We start from the raw sequence: 20,413 nt of genomic DNA, 5'->3' as shown, positions 1-20,413 counted from the left end.
TCTTCTGGCCGTATCTTGAGTTCTACTCGTCAGAATTAGGCGATTAAACTGCCCACGTGAAGCTAACGAGATTCTCTACAACTTGAGAATGGCCTAGGCTTCCAATTCTCAGTTCCTTTTAGCATATTTCCTTGAAAAGATCTTTTCTTCATTTAACTGTAACGCCCCCAAATCCGGGGTCAGGGTATTTGGTCGTCACTATGAAACCTCAATCCAAATTAACCTGTTTAATCAATAAATAAATTCCAGCGGAAGATATTTATCATCTATGACCCCAAACTAATCCAAGATCTTTTAAGGTTATAGTTCTAGAAACAAGAAATCTAAATTCCACAAATAAATTTTCACTTTCTTTAAACTCTTTTCCACAAATTCGAATTCAATACTAACCCACTAGTATAACTTCGAAAAGAAGTATACTAGGCCCAACTATAAAATAACACAAATATAATATAGTATAATATAAACAACTTTACATTACATAACTTACACTAATCCGCAAACCCTGGACCAACCCTTTTCCAAAAGCTTCTTCGTTGCTTCCTCGAATTACGCGGCTAAACAGCGTAAGCTAATCCTCACTGGAGGTTAAATTTAAAAGCAGGAAAGTATGAGCGGAAGAAACACTCAGCAAGATCATTGCAATATATATATATATGGTCGTTTTGATATAAAACCGACATCTGCATTAGAGCAGAACATTTAAAATTATAATTGATGAATCTTAAAATTTTAGTTGAGGAACCCCATAATTGATTCCTTAATTGTATTCAAAACCATTTTGATATTTTTGAGCGAAATTCTTCAGCAATACTTTAAATCTTGACGAGAATAAAACTCGTAAAACAGTGTTTACAGAAATATCGTAAACAACAATAACAAGAAGCAATGATTATGGAATGAATCATAAACTTTACTCAAAACCGAACTCTTGAAATTAATACTCATTTTGTTGTCATATCAAATTAGATATCAATACGAACTTTGATGCTCACAACATCCCATACGGAAGTTAACATCAATCATCTATACTAATACCACCTTTGATATTTAACAACAAAGTAAGTATCAGCATAAATCAGAAACTGAATCAAAACCGCTTTTCACCTTTTATCCAAAACAGAAACAGTTGATAACCCATTTATTCTAAGAATATCAAAACAATTCAGAAACAACAGTTTAGATTGGAACCAATTATATTTCATGTTGTTCCTGATGATCTGTCACGAAACAACACCGGTATCCCGCAGCCATACCGTAAGTATAGGTACTACCCGTATCCCGCAGCCATACTGTACCTATAGGGCGCTAGAATAGGCATATACTCGCCTTGAAAGATATTATAGCTGGACTGATATCTCGATCACCAACGCAGTAACCAGTAACCAGTAACCATTCCAATCTTAAAAACCTTTTTTTAATTGAAAAAGGAGCCGAATCAATCGACATCCTAAATAATTTTTATTGCCCCATTCACTTGGGCGGGAGTTCTCGCAACAAAATCATCTTTCTCAAAATCCAAAATATTTATAAATTCAGTAATTTGATAAGTAAAACATTTAACTATTTTGAACCTAGAATAACAGAAGAATACTTGCATAAACAGAATCATTTAATTCAGCGATATGTAAAACATTAATCTATTCTGAACTGAAATAGGGAAATAAATATTTGTGTAATAAGATTCAAAATATATATCACTTGAACAATAAGTGATGATAGGGATACTTGCCTTTGGAATTTAGTATTTAGTCACACTCACAAAGATGCATCTATTCTGACATTCTGTCTCAAAATATCACCGTCCTTCTTTTCAACACTTCACTTATATGCTGCTCCTGCGATTGCTAGAAGCCAGATATCCAATACCATTCCATCTCATTCTTTATCCAACACCTTGTCCTGATCACTCGAATGATCCGTATCAAAAAAATGGGGTTCAGATGGGAGTATAAGGAATCAAAGAATCAGAACACAAGAGATTGAAAGAGGGAGAGATTCGAGAGAAAAGAGATTGAAGAAGATGAAGTCACGAAGAGCGAGAGACAGGCGGCTCGTTTAGGAAAAACATGGGAAGAAAAATAAAGTAATAAAACAATAACCCTTATCTGATTATTAACCCTAAAACTATCGCAATTTATCGACTTAACAAATCTTTAACGAGTAAAGTAACTCGAGAATTCATAAAATAAATTTGAAGGTCTCGGAATAATTGGTGGTTAATAAAATAAAATTTTCGGAATTTATAACCCATTTTTGAAATGCTAATCGGACCCGCATTTTGACGATTAAACGAAAAAATGTGCGGGTTAATTTGATCCCAAAAATCTCCGAACAAATTTTAAAAATTCTCAGAATATCATAAAATTAATAAAATATGAATTTCGTAATTTTTGAAGAATTTTAGAATTAAATACTGAATTTACAATTAAATGAAATCAGAAAATCATTTAATGATAAATAATTAATAAAATATTGATTTCTAAATTTATAAACTTATAAAATAATAGATAAGATTATGAAGTAATAAAAATGATTTTAGAGATGATCCAAATATTTATGAAAATGATTCTTTAATAAAATCACTTTTAACTATAAAAACAAAGTAACACAGCGTCACAACTAATTACACAAACGATACTTGAACACCAATAATCTTACATAATTAATAAAAAATATTAATAAAAATAATATCCAGCTGACAGAACCCATTCACATAATTTATTTATTTAATAATTCGATAATTACCTTTACATATCAGATCCGAAATTAGTGTATCGAAAATTTCACGTCGGGACTCGTACGGGTCAAACCGTAATCCGGATTGAAAAAGTTAAAACACGAAAAATGTCCGGAATTATCAGATTAGGTTAGGAAAGAGTTTTCCGAAGAGTTTGGGGTTGTAAAAATGCAAAAATGGTTGAAGTTGGACGATTCCCAGCTTTATAAAATAGTTTTATAATTACTCAGAAAATAATTATCACATTTATAAATCCTTATAAAATCATATAACAGTCCAAAAATTACCAGAAAAATATCACAATTATTTATATTTTATTCTGGACATATAATAATTAAAATACTCAGTTAATATCATATATAAACATCCAAAGCATCAACTTCAATTACCAGATAATTCCCTAAAATTCACATAAAATCACATAAATAATTCCAAATAATAATAATAATATCTGAAAATATGGTATATTACATTAACTGATGCCTGAAATGCAATAACATAAAAACATATCAAAAATACCAACAACTTGAGTCAAAAACACCAACTTAGGCTTGTAATGAAGCGTTCCAAGTAGATATAAAATCCATTTATCACACCTCCAAACTTGAATCGATGCTTGTCCTCAAGAAAACATACTCAAAACTAGAAAACAAACCTAATGCATGAATGCAACTACGTGAATGTAACTAAATGATAATGCCATCGATCCCCTCAGAATAACCATAACCAACCAACAAGCGAATGCCTTTGGGAATGCAATGACTCTGAATAGAGTTCGAATAAATCTCATAAATCAACTCACAAACCAGAACGTGTATGTGTGGAATGCTTAACAGAAATACTCTCGATACTATATCAATAATCATAACTTATCTATCATCAAAACAATCACAAGTTTATAACTAGAATAGACGTTAAACGCATAATGACTCACAACACTTTCATTTTACTAGAGTTATACAAGGATTCATTCTATTATTGAATACATAACACATAACAAAAATGCTTATTTGATCATGTAATGAATGAGGTCCCAAAAGACTTATGCAATAATACCTATGTAGCGAGTGTTAGGTTAGCGGATCCCGGAATATAAAAAGCCTTAGGTCACTAGGCACATAGTCCCCTAAAAACTTAATAACTCAAGTATTAAAGAGCTCACTGTTGATCAATTATGTATAAACTAACACATACTTTTTTTTTCTTTTCTTTTCTTTTTTTTTCTTTTCAACAATTTCTGAATGAGTGCGTTTCGCTCTCATTCAACCCTAAACTACTCATAAATTATGAGTCGGCTATTAGCCATTTGACTCCTAGCCTTATTCATCACTAGCAATGAATTCCAAGTTTTTCTCCAGATTAAAATTCAATATTACTTCATCATTACAGGAATATCACAAATTCTAAATATAACCAAGTGATTAAATCCCAATAAAAAATAAGTATGATCATGATCTAAATCAAATGCAATCCTATAAGACTTGTGATTTTTTTTTGTTTTTGGCATGTAAATCAATTCATTAAGACTTGAAAATCCTTCTATTCATCATCACCACACTCAAATTAACATCAACTTATCAGATAACAATAACTCAACCTAAGGGATCATGGTATATGCATGCACATGCAACTATATGAACTCACATAAAAACATAAATAAAAATGCAAACAAATATGATCTATACGAACAATCATGCAAAAATATAAATAAAATACAACTAAACATGTTACATGAATCTATATGAATCTATATGGACCAACACAAACTAATCCTTACATTATCACCCCCAAACTTAAAATTTTCAATATCCTCGTTGAAGGTAATAATAAGGATACAAGGCATACCTAGTTAGCGGGAGGATCACCCTCTTTGGGTGGAGGATCAGGTGGCCAATCAACCTCGACACTAGTGTCTCGTAAAACAGTACCGAGAGCGTGGGTCAAATCTTCAGCAAAATGACGGTGGATGTCATGCATGGCCTCAATACACCGAATCAACCTTCTATAATGCGCATCACCAAGACCAAACCTATCAACTGTCTATTGTGCATGAGAGGGATACTCTGTAAGCATGGGAGAAAATGACCGGTCACCTTTTAGATTATCATAGATATATTCCAACCCATTGTCGGGGGTGCACCTAAGAATGCATAACTCAAGTGATCTTGTAGTGGGTTGAGCTTAAGTGTGGGAGCTTCTTCAATAGACGGATCAAAATGCTCCTGAGAAATTTTCAGCTCTGCCAACCCAAGAGAATTGAATGGCATATCCAACTTCCTCTTCCACGGAGGTGCATTCGAAACCTACAGTTGCTCTGCTCCTTCTTCATCTTCAATAATTGATTCCCCTATTAAGGCTCTCTCTAAGGTATCTGACTTTGGCAATTGCTCAAGCTCCGAATTCACGATAGAGTTGACCCACTCTACTTTAAAGCACTCCTCTTAAGCCGTGGATAAATTTATTTCCTGGAACACATTAAAAGTGACCTTTTGATCTTAAACCTTCATCGTAAGCTCTCATTTTTGTACATCAATCATAGTTCGGCCAGTAGCTAAGAATGGTCTCCCCAAGATAATGGGAATCTTCTTATCCTCCTCAAAGTCTAGAATGACAAAATTAGCAAGAAAGATGAGTTTGTCCACCTTAACCAAGATATCCTCCACTATTCCTCGCGGATAAGCGATGGAACGATCAGCTAGTTGTAATGACATGTATGTCGATTTCGGACCAGGTAGACCAAGCTTCTTGAAGATAGACAAGGGCATCAGATTGATGCTAGCTCTCAAGTCACATAAACACTTGTCGAAAGACAAGTTTCCGATGGTGCAAGGAATAGTGAAGCTTCCAAGATCTTTAAGCTTCGGAGGCAACTTCTGTTGTAGCACAACACTGCATTCCTCAGTAAGAGCAATGGTCTCTAAGTCATCGAGCTTCACTTTCTGAGAGAGAATATATTTCATAAACTTCGCATAGCTAGGCATCTGTTCAAGAGCTTCAGCGAAAGGTATGTTGATATGAAGTTTCTTGAAAACTTCCAAGAACTTAGTAAATTGCTTATCCAACTTCTGCTTCTGCAACCTTGTAGGAAAAGAAGGTGGAGGATAGACCAATTTCTCCCCTATATTACCCTCAGGAGGAGTGTTTTCAATAGCTTTCTTCTTTGGTTCCACCTTGGCATCCTTCTACACAACTTTTTCAACTATAATCTCATTTTCTGGACTTGGCAAAAGTGCAGATGCACCTACATTCTGAACAAAATCTTTAGAATCTTCATCTTGCTGAATTTGAGGGCTTGCAACCTTTCCAGACCTCAAGATGATGGCGTTCACCTGTTCTTTAACTTCCCTCTTGCCTTAATTGGCTTTTGTATAACTAGAAAGAGTTACTTGAGGTCGACTTACTAAGGCGTTAGCAATTTGCCCTATTTGGTTCTCCAGAGTCTTGATAGAAATAGCCTGACTTTGACATATAAGAGCCTAGTTTTTGCACATAAGCCTCAACTCCTCCAATTCAGATTTTTTAATCAAAGATTGACCTGTACCTCCATGAGTTTGCTGTTGCATTCCTATTGGCTGAAACTATTTCCTTGGTACAAATTGTTGCTGAAAACCAGGAGGATTGAATTGCTTATTTCCAAACTGCTGGAATGTCTGTTGCATCGCATTCTGGTTATTGCGATCTTTGAAAGATGCTCACAAACTGAGTTGATTCACTAGATATAGCGCATTGCTTTGTCGCATGCGAACCTGCACACAGCTCAGAAACACTGGTTATCTGATGAACACCATAGTTAGCCAGAGAATCGATCTTCATAGACAATGCTTTTAGTTGAGCAATGATAGTTGTAGCTTTATCCAATTCAAGAACTCCTTCTACCTTGCCCTATGGTAATCTCTGGGTTTGATACTGATATTCATTAGCAGCCATCAGTTTAATTAGCTCATAACTTCTTCATAGCTCTTTGCCCATAATGCTCCACCTGATGCTGCATCGAGCATGGGTCTTGACTGTGCTCCCAAACCATTGTAAAAACAATTGATGATCATCCAATCATGCATGCCATGATGAGGACACTTCCTAAGCATCTTCTTGTAGCGCTCCAAAGCTTCACATAGAGTTTCTCCCGATTGTTATGTAAACTGAGTAAGAGCATTCCTGAGTGCAGCTGTCTTCGCCATAGGGAAGAATTTAGCAAGAAACTTCTGAGAAAGATTCTCCCAAGTAGTGATAGAACCAGCTGGTAAAGAGTGTAATCAGCTCTTAGCCTTGTCCCTCAGAGGGAATGGAAACAGGCTCAGTTTCACAACATCTTCAGAAACATTATTGAACTTGAAGGTGTCACAGATCTTGATAAAATCCCTAATATGCATATTAGGATCTTCCGTTGGAGAACCCCCAAACTGGATTGAATTCTTTACCATCTGAATTATGCCAGGTTTGATCACAAAGGTATTAGCTGCGATGGCTGGCCTGACAATGCTAGATTGAATGTCACTGATGTTGGGTTGAGAAAAATCCATCAACGCTTTCGTTGGTGCTGCTGGATCTCCCATTGTAATGAGTACCTGAAACACAAACAAGTAACCGTGAAAGTAAAAAAATCCGAGTCGGTGAACTTTAACGACCACTGATGTCAAGTACATAAACTAACAATTAAAACCGAGTCCCCAGCAGCGGCGCCAAAAACTTGTTAGGACGAAAATATGCGCTAAATTACACGCAAGTAAACGCGTTCACAAGTAATATATAATTAATTTTATTCCGTTCCCATGAAGACTCTTTTAGGTTGAGCTTAATTTATGGACTTATGCAACAATGATATGGTTATTATTCAATGCTAAGATGATAAAAAGTTGAAATTGATTATAGCTACGAGATTATACTAACTAATATTAGCTAAGAGATTAAGATTGATTTACTTATATAACACAAATATGGGATTCCAACTTCATTAAATAGCCTTTTCGTTCTTAAGCTGAGCATGCAATGGTGATGATACTAATCAGATAACACGAAACGAGTAAACGCTAACTTTCATTGTATGAATACCCTACTACCAGACATCCACAAAAGAGATAGAATCTGAATAGACACCAATTATATTGAGACCCTATACGTCTATAGAATTTGACAACATAAAGGTTTAATGCGCAAGTTATCTATCGTGATTATATAGGGCAAGTAAGATGGTTAAAATTACCTACGAATCATGCATAACAATTATACATGAACCTATGCTAGCATGGCAAGTTCTAAATATCTATATTAATTATCGCTTCAATAGAAATTAACACGCTATCTTATATGTTAGCTACACACATAAGATGAATAAGTACAACCAATACTAGGATATCATCAATCACCACACACCAAGATATTGAAATAAATTAACTATAAAAATACATAAGTAAATCCGTTAGAACCCCACGATAATGATTTGTTCATAATCGAACTCATCGTCACCATGGGTTCCAATGAAAACACGATATAAAACAATATAAGAGTGCTAGGGTTCAAAGACAAATCGAAAACAAGCATCCATGTATCAACTATACTAAAGAAAACAAAAGTCTTCTTCTCCGTAGCCGTCTCGTGCTCTCTAGGTCTTCTTATTGCTCTCCCAGGTCTCTTTGTTATTAAAAACGTTTTTTTGTTGATATATATATAAGCCCCTAGTGGACCTGGACCCTCAAAATCATCAAATTCTACTAAAATTAGGATTTTGCGGCAAAAAGGGCGGGGCGGCCGCGCTCAAATCAGCGCGGGCGCGCCGTTTTTTTTGGCAAAAAGGTGGGGCGGCCGCGTTTGGTTTCAGGATTTTTCTGCTGATTCTTCTTTTGGCCGTATCTTAAGTTCTGCTCGTCAGAATTAGGTGATTCAACTGCCCACGCGAAGCTAACGAGATTATCTAGAACTTGAAAATGGTCCAGGCTTCCAATTCTCAGCTCTTTTCAGCATATTTCCTTCAAATACTCCTTTCTTCATTTAACTGATGCTTGAAATGCAATAACACAAAAATATATCAAAAATACCAAAAACTTGAGTCCAAAACACCAACTTAAGCTTGTAATGAAGCGTTTCAAGTAGATATAAAATCCACTTATCAAGGGGGAGAGAGAGGGAGAAAGCCTTAATTGACATCTTGCGCATGTCCTTGTTATTGCGCCTATATATCATTTCATTTAATCAGTTTGCGCCTATTAAAAGGATGTGTCAACTTGCGCTTAGAGGAAGATACAAAGCCATTTTCCTTAGAATTAATGAGAACTTGCGCTAACAAGGATGGGATGGAAGTTCACTTACCCCTAGAGTAGTATAAAAAGGATTTATCTTAGTTTTATACATCTATCTGAGCCTATAAGATCAAAGAAGACTACTTGCACTATCAAGAGCAAGGGAAGGGTTACTTGCGCCTAAGGGGGTACAAGAACTCTTCCTTACTTAGAATTTATTCCCACTTGCGCCTACAAGCATGTAGAGGGTATTTGCCTTTGTTTTTTTTGGACTTACTTGCGCCACCAAGGGCTAGGTGTCCTCCACTTGCTCCTAGAATTAACTAGATGTATTTTTGAGTTAGTTTCTAATCTCAGTTCTTCCTGTTGCTCCTACTAGGTCAATACCACTTCTGATACACAATTTTTTAGCCATATTATAAGGTAGTTGCTTCCACTAGGTAAGAGAGTAGCCTTGATGACTTCTACTATAAGGTAGTGATTACTCTTACTTAGTTTCTGTAGAGCGCTTTAACCCTTAAATTGTCCCGTCTTCACATTTTCTCTCCGAGTCTTTGTATAAACCATATAACCTTTATATTCAAATATGACTCCTTATCTAACAATTCTTCTAATAATAATACTTAGTTTCCCTTTATGGATCACTGAGGCCTAGTGTAATGGTCTGGTTCACATGCAACTAGTTCCACGCTCAAGGATTTGTACTATAATCTTTCCATAACATTGTTAAGTATTATACCATATACAATGAACTTCACGTAGAATTGTTTAGGTCTTCACACTAATCCTAATAACTACTTCAAATGACTTCAACCTTATTCCTCTGTTTCCTGAACATATTAAAGAACTTCATACGGACTTCTGTTGACGTCTTCTTCACTACAGCTACTAAGATCATTGTGTATATGCCCAATAATCAATATGTACTAATTCTAGTGGAACATAGATTATTTGCAAGTCAACATTATTGAGTTATACATATAGCTCCAATCTTGCTCAATAATCTCCCATATTTGACTACTACATCTGACGGTCAAATAATAATGGAGAAGCAACAGTTTAGAGGATAACTTAACTAACTCTAAAAATAGATCTACACTAAGCTTTCAACATTCATCTCTGAACTCATAAATAATTCTATCTTATACCTTCTGCATGTTCTATAAATCTTTAGCTTCAACAGAGAACTGGTTCTTCTCTCCCTTATGGAAAGTTGTAGATAGATATGTTTTTCAAATGATGTCTTCAATCTTCAAATATTCCCATAGAGCACATAAAAAACATTTTGGAACTCTAAACTAATAATCTCTCCCCCTAAGATGAAGAACCTACCCCTTACAATAATGAAGGTGAAAACTCTCTTTCTTAGTATAAAAAAGACTATTATTTTGTATAATCTCATATGATCTTTGGATAATCTTCTATAAACTCTCCCCCTTAGTTGAGTAATACTTCAAAATGCATCAGAACATAGGGGTAGGACCACACAACCAAGTGAAGGGATTATAGTTGGTAACCATTTCCTCACAGTGCAAGTGTGTGATTTCTGTTTAGTGATCTCATAAGTGTTTTACTCCACTCTTATACTCAAGTGTTTATCACTCAATCTCACAGTGTGTCACTCACCCAGAGCTCCAAATATCTAAGTGTACCTACAAGAAAATCCTTTTCATAGAAACGCCTTACATCTTAAAGGATGGAAACTCTCAGTCAAGAGGTTCAGAATGTTCCTTCTTAGAGGGGAAATTATAATTCTTTTAGGTGGCAGAATTCCTGATATCCCTCAACTTCCATGAAGAAGTATACCTTATAAACTCGTCAACAAATATCTGCCTCCTCATTTACAAGTTACAATTTTGACTGAAGTCAAAATCATTGCCATATTTGAATTCTTGGAAGATAATAAATGATCACTGATATGCTATTAGGGATCAGAGATTTCATTTGAAGTCTCTGAAGACTTATCAGAGATAATGATTTAGAAACATGAACCTAAATTCAAAATCAGATATAATGAACAGATGAATGATCCACGAATCTTACCTTTTTCCGAGATCATGAACCTTGAAACAAATCATAGGTCCAGAATAATAAACCAATCCACAGATTAGAGCATATAAAAATTTGACACATATCTAGGATCATAACCCTAATCCAAAGATCAGAGTATAAGGATTTTAAGGCCGGGACCTATGGATTAAGATCTAACTACTATTAGTGACCTTGATATGATTTAACAACAATTGCTTCATTAATACCTTCCTTGTGTATGAATCTCACGTTTGCATAGGAAATATTTAAATCAAGGGGTAGTGACTCTCATTTAGTTTCCCTAGATAATAGGAAAATTTCAATAGATTACATTATGTTGGGAGAATGCATCTAGTAACAGTTTATATGCCTTTTTAGCTCTATATTCTTTTAAGAGAATACAGATGGGCTTACAAATGTCTTGAGGTTTAGATACTCCACTACTTTGTAAGAGACAGAGTTGTAGGGTTGACCGACCCTTTCTAATATGGCGCTTCTTGACATTATATCCCTCATTTTCAATACAACTCCAAAACCAAATGGTTAATTTATCTGACCACCAAGTTGATATCTCAAGAAAAATCAAATGTATCAGAGCAAAATATGGTGAATATATCTGAACAAGGTAAAGGATGTTGTTTGAGAATTGTTTAGTTCTATAACTTGGGTCATAATCTATGGGGCTTGATAGGCTCATAGTCGGTTTATAAAACCGCTGAGGGTTGATGATCACTAACTTCTAAAGTACAACATCAGAAAATTTAATAATCAATATCAGAGTGATTCATGAGCTTATAATCTTAGGATCAAATAAGTTTACCTTTACTTACCACAACACGGATTCATGAAGGATGTCTCAAATAATTGTGCCTTCTAATTCTCTTGAAAATTTTATCCATTCAAATCTAATTAGCTAAAAACATTTCATGTTAGTTCAATGCAGCAAGATGATAATAACTATTCTATGATGATAAGATTGACATAAAATAATCGGATTTGCATTACAGGATCAAAGTTTAAAGTCACAAGATCAATTATTCATGCCAAGAGTGTATTTGACAAGACTGAACCAGTGTTGATTAGTCACATCTAGACTAAATCAATTATAATATACTCCTGACATAAAAATATCACAACTATTTCTAGTTATGCTACACATTTATTCTAGCACAAGTATTATGATCAGAAAATCAAAGTGACCCGGAAGTCTACTATCAGAGTGACTCGGGATTTGGTACTCAAATATCACAAAGAATCTTAAATTAGAGCATGAGTGATATGTGTGTGTGCTAAAATAAATATCAATATCATAAGTGCTTGCATCAAAGAAAAGTATGTAGCCTGAAAACATTCAAACAACTTATATATTGCTTCAACAACTCTAACTTACTTACCAACTCACATATAGCATGTAAGCATGGTAATCAGTTAGCTTGAAAAGTTAACGAACATGGAAAATATAATGGAAATAAATATATAAACTTACATTCCCCTCATAACACCAATATACGGGTAGTAAAGTTTACTAGTACCAAATTACATTTGTTGATCTCCAATTAGTTGGACAACTTCATGTCAAGTTCACTAACCAACTTGTTGAAGGTAGCTTCATCAAGTGGCTTCGTTAAAATGTTTATAATTTGATCTGTTGTGGGAATATAATAAGTGCCACAATATGATTCATTATATGCTCTCTTATAAAATGATACCTTATATAGATGTGTTTGGTCCTAGAATGCTGAATATGATATTTTGAGCTTTCCATGGCACTTGTATTGTCATAGTAGATATGAATATTCTTTAATTCAAGTCCATAGTCTCGGAGTTGGTTTCACATCCATAAAATTTAAGAACAGCGGCTTCCAGTAGCAATGTATTCAGCTTCAGCAGTAGATGTAGAAACTGAATGCCGCTTCTTACTAAACCAAGAAACCAATCTTCTTCTAAGAAACTTATAGATTCTTGAAGTACTCTTCTGATCAATCTTATAAACAGCGTAATTATAATCTGTGTAGCTGATGAGATCAAAGCCCGTATCTTTAGGAGGATACCAGATACCTAGATTAGATTTACCCTTCATATTTCTAAATATTCTTTTGACTACTATCAGATGTGATTCCTTCAGATCATCTTAGAAATGTGCACACAAGCATGTTGCAAGCATGATATCTGGACGACTCACAGTCTGGTAGAGAAATGATCCAATCATGCATCGATAGTTAGTGATATGCACCTTCTTACTAGACTTGTCTAGATCAAGTTTTGTGGCATTTTCCATCGGAGTCTTTGCAGGTGTTGAATATATCAACTTCTATTTCTTCAGAAGATCTCTGATGTACTTCGTTTGACAAATGAAGATACCATCAGGTTTCTAACTCACTTGTACTCCAAGGAGGAAATTCAACTAACCCATCATACTCATTCATACCTACTCTGCATAAGCTTAGCAAATCTTGCATAAAGTGCATCATTCGTAGACCTAAACATAATATCGTCAACATAGACTTGCACAAGTATGATATCATTTTTATGCTTTTTTATGAAACATAGTCTTATCTATGACACCTCTAGTGAAACCATTTTTAAGAAGAAACTCTGAGAGAGTGTCATACCATATTCTTGGCGCTTGCTTAAGACCAAAAACAGCCTTAAAGAGTAAAAAGAAAATGTCTTCTAACCCGGGATCTATGAAGCCAGGAGGTTGCTCCACGTAGACCTCTTCTTCAAGCTCACCATTCAGGAAAACACTTTTCACATCCATTTAATATACCTTGAAGTTTGAATATGATGTAAATACTAAAAACATCCTGATGGCTTCAAGTGTATCAACTGATGCAACGGTTTCATCGTAATCAATTCCTTCTTCTTGAGAATATCTCTTAGCAACCAGTATCACCTTGTTTCTTGAACAATTCCATCTCCATCAAGCTTGTTTCTGAAAACCCATTTAGTGCCAATCATAAATTTATCTTTGGGCCTGGGTACAAGCTTCCGCACCTTCTGTCTTTTGAAATGCTTGAGTTACTCTTGCATAGAAATCAACCAATCTGGATCTCCCAGAGCTTCATCTATTTTCTTTGGTTCTATTTGAGATAAAAACCAATAATAAAGATATCCATTCATTGTAGGTCTTCTAGTCTGAACAGTTGCATTTGCATTGCCAATGACTAAATCAGGAGTATAAGATTTATTCCACCTGATTGCTTTAGGCGGATTAGCTCTTGATGATTCAGCATGTTTTTCATTCTGATCATTCCGACTAGGGGATCCTTGTTTTGCTACCCTGAGTTGTTTCCAGCTTGATCTCCAGAATCTGACACTTGAGGACTTGTCTTATAAATAGTGTGACTCTGCTTTTCTGTATTTCCACCGTCACCACTATCATCTGGACCATCAGAGTCTGATTCAAAATTATGATCATTATCAGGATCATTTCCATTGTCATTACCATCAGGAACAACCTCAGGTTTGACTTCATAATCAGAAAGATCTTCTACATCAAGATTATCTGAACTATCTTTCTTCTAAATACTTGGGAGCTTGATGTCATCAAAAGTTACATTAAGGCTTTCCAAAACCTTTCGATCACTAATAACATATACCTGATAAGCTTTTGATTCCAGAGAATAGCTCAGATAGATGCCTTCTTCAGCCTTGGCATCAAACTTGCCAAGATTCTCATCATTCTTAAGCACGAAGTCCTTTCTTCCAAACATGTGAAAGTATTTCACTAATGGTTTCTTGTTGGCCATTAACTCATAAGAAGTATTCTCGTACATCTTGTTAATCAGGGTTTTGTTTTGAGTATAGCATGTAGTGTTAATTGCTTGAGCCCAAAAGTAGATAGGAAGATTGGCTTCATTAAGCATAGTCCTTGCAGCATCGACCAGTGTTCGATTCTTCCTCTCAACCACTCCATTCTGTTGTGGTGTCCTTGATGCTGAAAATGTCTTGAGATGCCCTTCTCAGTACATAAATCATTCAACTTTGCATTTCTGAATTATGTTCCATTATCTGATCTGATAGTATAAACATGAACTCCAGCCTCTAACTCAAATTTATTGATTTGATCAATAATCATATAAGTTGTTTTATCCTTTAAATGTATGAATAACACCCACTTGTATCTGGAATAGTCATAAAAAATTACTTAGCCATATTTATTTCTTTATATATACATGGCGTTGACTGGGCCAAACAAATCCAAGTGAAGGAGTTGTAACAGTTCAGTGACGTTAGTCATTGTCTTCTTCTTGTGTGATGCTCTTTTTGACTTTCCTTTCTCACATGCTTCACAGAGTCCATCGGGATTAAATTCCATCTTGGGCAGACCTCTCACCAATTCCCTCTTAACCAAAGAATTTATAGTTTTGATATTTAAGTGGGAGAGCTTCTTATGACAAATTACTTGACCATTTTCAACAGAATTTCAGTCAACTATGAACAAATCACCCTTTCTCACCCCATTAAAAGTAAGCTTTTTGATTTTTTTGATTAGAGATCAAGCATTTCTCCTTCTTGAACAATACGTCACATCCTTTATCATAGAATTGACTGATACTGAGGAGAATATGTATAAGACCTTAAACTAGAGAGATTTCATCAGTGATGACATTACCAATTTCCAAACATCCATATCCTGTTGTATAACATTTGCTGTCATCTCCAAAAGTAATCATCAGGCCAGCTTTCTCAACCTCCTTTGATAGCAGGGCTCTTTCTCTAGTCATATTCCTTGAACATCCACTGTCCAGAATCCATTTGACCTTCTTCTTCTTAACGCCCAGGAAACAAAGGGGATTAAGTTTTCTTTGATACCCAAACTAAGTTGGGTTCAATGTACTTAGAAGTATTTGAATATTTAGCATTTTTCTTTACAGAATTAACAGGCTTAACATTCTGTTCTTTATCATTGACTGATTCCTTGTCACTTACAGAAGCAACAACATACTTGCTCTAGTGCTTGGTGACAGGTACCACTTTCCTAGATTTAGGAGGGTTCATAGTCTTTGATTTACCAGTGTTCTTATGAGCAGACATGATTATGAGATGTACTATGTGAGTGTGTGGAATGAAGATAAGTGCTAATGAAAGAAACTAAACATGACATGCAAACGAGTAATTACACTTAGAAGATCTTGGAATGTTATGCACATATGCATTCTTCACATTATCTACTTTAACCTTTCTACAAGAATGATTAAGGTGACCAGAAAAATCACAGTTATTACATAAATTCCTTGGGGCATTAGCTTCTATCCTTTCATTTCTATTTCTCCTTCTCTTAGTTTTGGAAGTAAAACCTAGTCCAACACAAGATTGATTAGTGTCACTAGCAACAGACATGGGTTTCTTTGCCTTTTGTCTCCTTGAGCTCTCAAGATCCTCAACAAGCATCTCATGATGAATATAAAGATTACCTTTATCAAAGGGCTCAACAGTAGCTTTCATAAATAGAGGCTTCTTAGATTCTTTAAGAATATGAGGTGTACTAGGGGGGTTAACAACTTTCTCCTTAGGGTCATCCTCAACTACGCGTTTCTTAGAATATTTTCTAAGTTTATCGTAATTTAGACCCATCCCAACCTTTCCATTAACTACTTGATCATCTATGAGCTTCTTAGGAAGATTAGAAGCGTCAGTGAAAGCATGCAATTTTTTATTTAAGTCTCATTATTGCTCTGAAGCTCTTCATATGTTTCAAGGTGCTTTTTAATCTTAAGCTCTAAATAGTGACATTATCAAAAACTAACTTATTATTTTCAATTTGGAGTTTCTTTAGTTCTTCTAATTAACCTACAGTCTCTTTGGTGCACCTTAATATATTACAAATGTTTCCATAGACTTCTTTTAAGGCAATATATTGCTCGACACATTCCTTACCTTAATCTTACAGTGTACTTTAAATTTATTATAAGAAACTGCATTGTCATACACTAAGACAATTTATCTAAAAGCAACATAATGTTCAGTCTCACATAGATTATCAGTAGGTAATGCACAAACAGATGGAAATTATAGTTGTGAAGAATGTTCTACTATTAGTGCTAGATTTCCAAATTGTTCTTCTTCATCATTAGTGTCATTCCAACTTTTTCCTTCAGTTATGTAAGATTTTATTGGATACTTCTTTGAGCTTTTAAAATCCCTTTTCTGATAAACCTTTCTTTTGTCAGCTTGTTAGTACTTTCTACATTCAGTGTAAAAGTGCCCAACCTCATCATAATTGTAGCATCTGAACTTGTTCTATTAACCATCCATGTCTTGTAGCCAGACCCTGAAGATGAACCTGATCTCTGTTATCTACTACTGCTTCCAGAACCTCCAAAGCCTTGCTTTCTTCTAAACCTCATGTTGCTTAACATCCCTGTAAGATTGGTCATAGTAGGGCCTTTCATACTATGCAGCTCTTCAGTGGTATAATAGTCACTTGGATCACCCGACAGATTTCTATCATCCATTTTAGCTTCAAAGAGCGTTTTAGCTTTAGACTTAGGCTTTTCAGTAGTTATGTCCAGCTCTTTGTAGTCACTTACAACAAGCACAGTGGTCTTGAGCAATTCAGAATTCTTGTTATCAACTGTACCAGCACCATAGATGATTTTCCTTTGTTCTTGATTCATCTCATGTGTTTTCATTTTACCATACAACTTCTCAAGTGTCATGGTCTCAAAATCAGCACGTTCATGAATAGACGAAGCTTTATTCTCTAAATGATGAGGCAATGTCAACATGAACTTCCTGTTGACTTATCTCTGAGGATAATTCTTACCATGTATACCCAACTCATTCAACGGTTTATTAAGCCTTTCACAAATTTTGGGTTATACTTTCTCATGGAAAAGATTTAAAAGCCTCGTATTGTGAAATCAAAATATCTAGTTAATTTTGCCTGACGTCTTCAGTTTCTTCCATCAACAGTTCTATGGTCTCCCACATATGCTTTGTACTTTAACATACCATAATTTGGTGAGTCATATCATCAACCACTGAATCCGCCAAATTAAGCTGTAGGCCTTCATCCAATCCAATTATTTCTTTATCCTTTGCGTCCATTCAGCTTCAGGACGTAGAACTTGAGTTCCAGCAACAGTTGGATGCTCCTTCATCGGCACATGCCCTCAATTCCTTAAGACATTCATATATTATGGATTTTAATCCCAAATATATTAAAGCATCTTTTTCTTCCATAGATTGTATCGTGATTTATTGAACTGAGGAACCTTAATACTACTAAGTTTCTTAAAACTTATATTTTCATATCTGAGAAAATTTTGCAATATATCGTCTCAAAATAAACCTACCCAGTCAGTAAATAATTCAAAAAATCCAATGAAGTTAAACTGACAAACCCAAAATTATATCTACACCAACGAAAGCACTTCTGATCTCTGTACAACCAAAATCAACATAAAACTCACTATACTAACGAATCTTATATATATATATATATACATATATATCAATTAACAAGCTGTAACACCCCCAAATCCGGGGTCAAGGATCCGGGTTGTCACGAGTTCCATTTCCCTTAATAACACTTAATCTTAAGAACAACCAACTACTGCGTACTGTGACCCCACAATATACACACACACACCACAAGTTATAGTCTCAGAGATGAGTACCAAAAATAACACAAGTCATTTTATTCCACAATTATAAGCCATTACACCTCAAAAGGTTTCTGAATAAATTTACATATTCCTTGCCATTATTACAATTCATAAATATACATAAGTCTGGCACAAGAAAAGTTGAAAGCTTAGCCTATTGGTAGTTCCTACCTCAGCTACAAAGGCATCAACGCCTACAGGAAACTGCGAAACGTTTCCTAACCGCTCACGAATTGGGAGCTTGATCCTGTTCATCTTGTCTATATGTTGTTGTGTGATGAAAGAAGAAAGCAAGGGTGAGCAACAAGCCCACCGAAATAATATGTATAATAATTAACAATATATGAGCATTTTCATAGTATTCATGAAAGTCTTGGACAAGAAGAAATGAACCAAGTTGATATCTTAACGCGACCAAGTCACAAAATATTCAGTATATATATACCTATATACTTTTCACAATCTTTGAAATCCTCTGACATGTATAATATACACAGAGTTCCTGTTTATAATTGTATAAAAATATCGTTGCAAGGTGATCTCATATATCTAACCTTGTCTCAACGTTTTTCTGAAAACCTTTGTCATTCATAAGATAATCATTAACTAGATATAAGTTGAAAAGATGAAGTTACAAGATACTCCAATATACTTATATCTTTTCTGAATACTGCTTGAACTACCACCGTTCAATGTATAAACAGTTCATCCCATAGATTAAGCTACAAGACAAAACTTGTATAGAATCAATCTTTGAAATATCATCAAAATAAAATGAAGTTACGACATACTTCATTTGATGCAAACATCATTTTGAAAACTCGACCCTGCCAACACTCAACAATCGCCCAACCGTAGCCTTTCTATCGAAGTGCTCTGGGTAGTGTTGCAGAAATATCCAATTGGATGATGAACTCATTACGGGAGTTTGTCACGCCAGGAAGACCACTCACGATGATCAGTCGCAGTAGTGCAACCCCGCCATTTTCTACATGTAGAGGAGAACAGTCGGATTTACTTGTCAACCGAACACTGGACTCCTAAGGAATGAACCATCTTAGGGGAACTTCCGGGCCATTTGGGCCAATATAATAAGGCTGGGCCGGCGGAACTCGACCACTTACGCCACTCCTAGTTCAGATGAAATCCATGACTCTGAAACGTAAAGCTCGTCCCCCCTTTCCCCAAGTAAAAACTTGTTGATACAGCTCCACCAAGAAGTCGTATCTAGTTGGAAAGGAAAACTCACCGATATTTCCCAGGCGATGCCTGTTAATGGATTAACTTATTCCAAGAATTTCACTTCCCGAGTGTTGGGTAAGTAATCAAAAACTCTTTTATCAAAACAACAACCTTGTTGCGAATATAAAAATACATCACGGAGCCGGATCCCTAAGATTTTTGAGCGACTATTTAAATCCCCTTCAGACGGAAGATCTTAAATTTGAAAACGAGTTTTAGGATCCGCTCTAACCTTTAAAATCATTTTGAACACTCGAAAACATTTTTAAGAATGTTTTGGAGATATGCTGATTTAATAAAATAAATCAGTCCCAATATATTAGAAAATATCTGAATATTATTATTTAAATAATATTCCCATAAAGGATAATCTTAATAAAAATAGTTGAAATAGAAGTTTTTAAAACTCATACTTGAAATGAATAATAATAATTAACCAAAGATATACTTATACGAAAGTACGATCTTTATTTGAATAATCAAAAATAAGTTTGATTATCGAAACATTATTCTTTAATAAAATAAAGAATATTATTTAATAAAATAAGCGG

At 34.9% G+C, this 20,413-nt stretch overlaps 1 non-coding gene across 1 annotated transcript; it reads left to right on the top strand.

Annotated features, from left to right (window-relative positions):
* The first annotated feature begins 6,796 nt into the window (after positions 1-6,796).
* Positions 6,797-6,903, top strand: LOC141676090 (small nucleolar RNA R71). The gene has a single exon (XR_012556698.1). It is a non-coding gene; the product is annotated as a small nucleolar RNA R71 (small nucleolar RNA).
* The last annotated feature ends 13,510 nt before the right edge of the window (positions 6,904-20,413 follow it).

Source organism: Apium graveolens, chromosome 7 (assembly GCF_009905375.1).
Source record: "Apium graveolens cultivar Ventura chromosome 7, ASM990537v1, whole genome shotgun sequence".
In the NCBI taxonomy this organism is placed as follows: domain Eukaryota; kingdom Viridiplantae; phylum Streptophyta; class Magnoliopsida; order Apiales; family Apiaceae; genus Apium; species Apium graveolens.
This window is presented reverse-complemented; position numbering and strand designations above follow the sequence as displayed.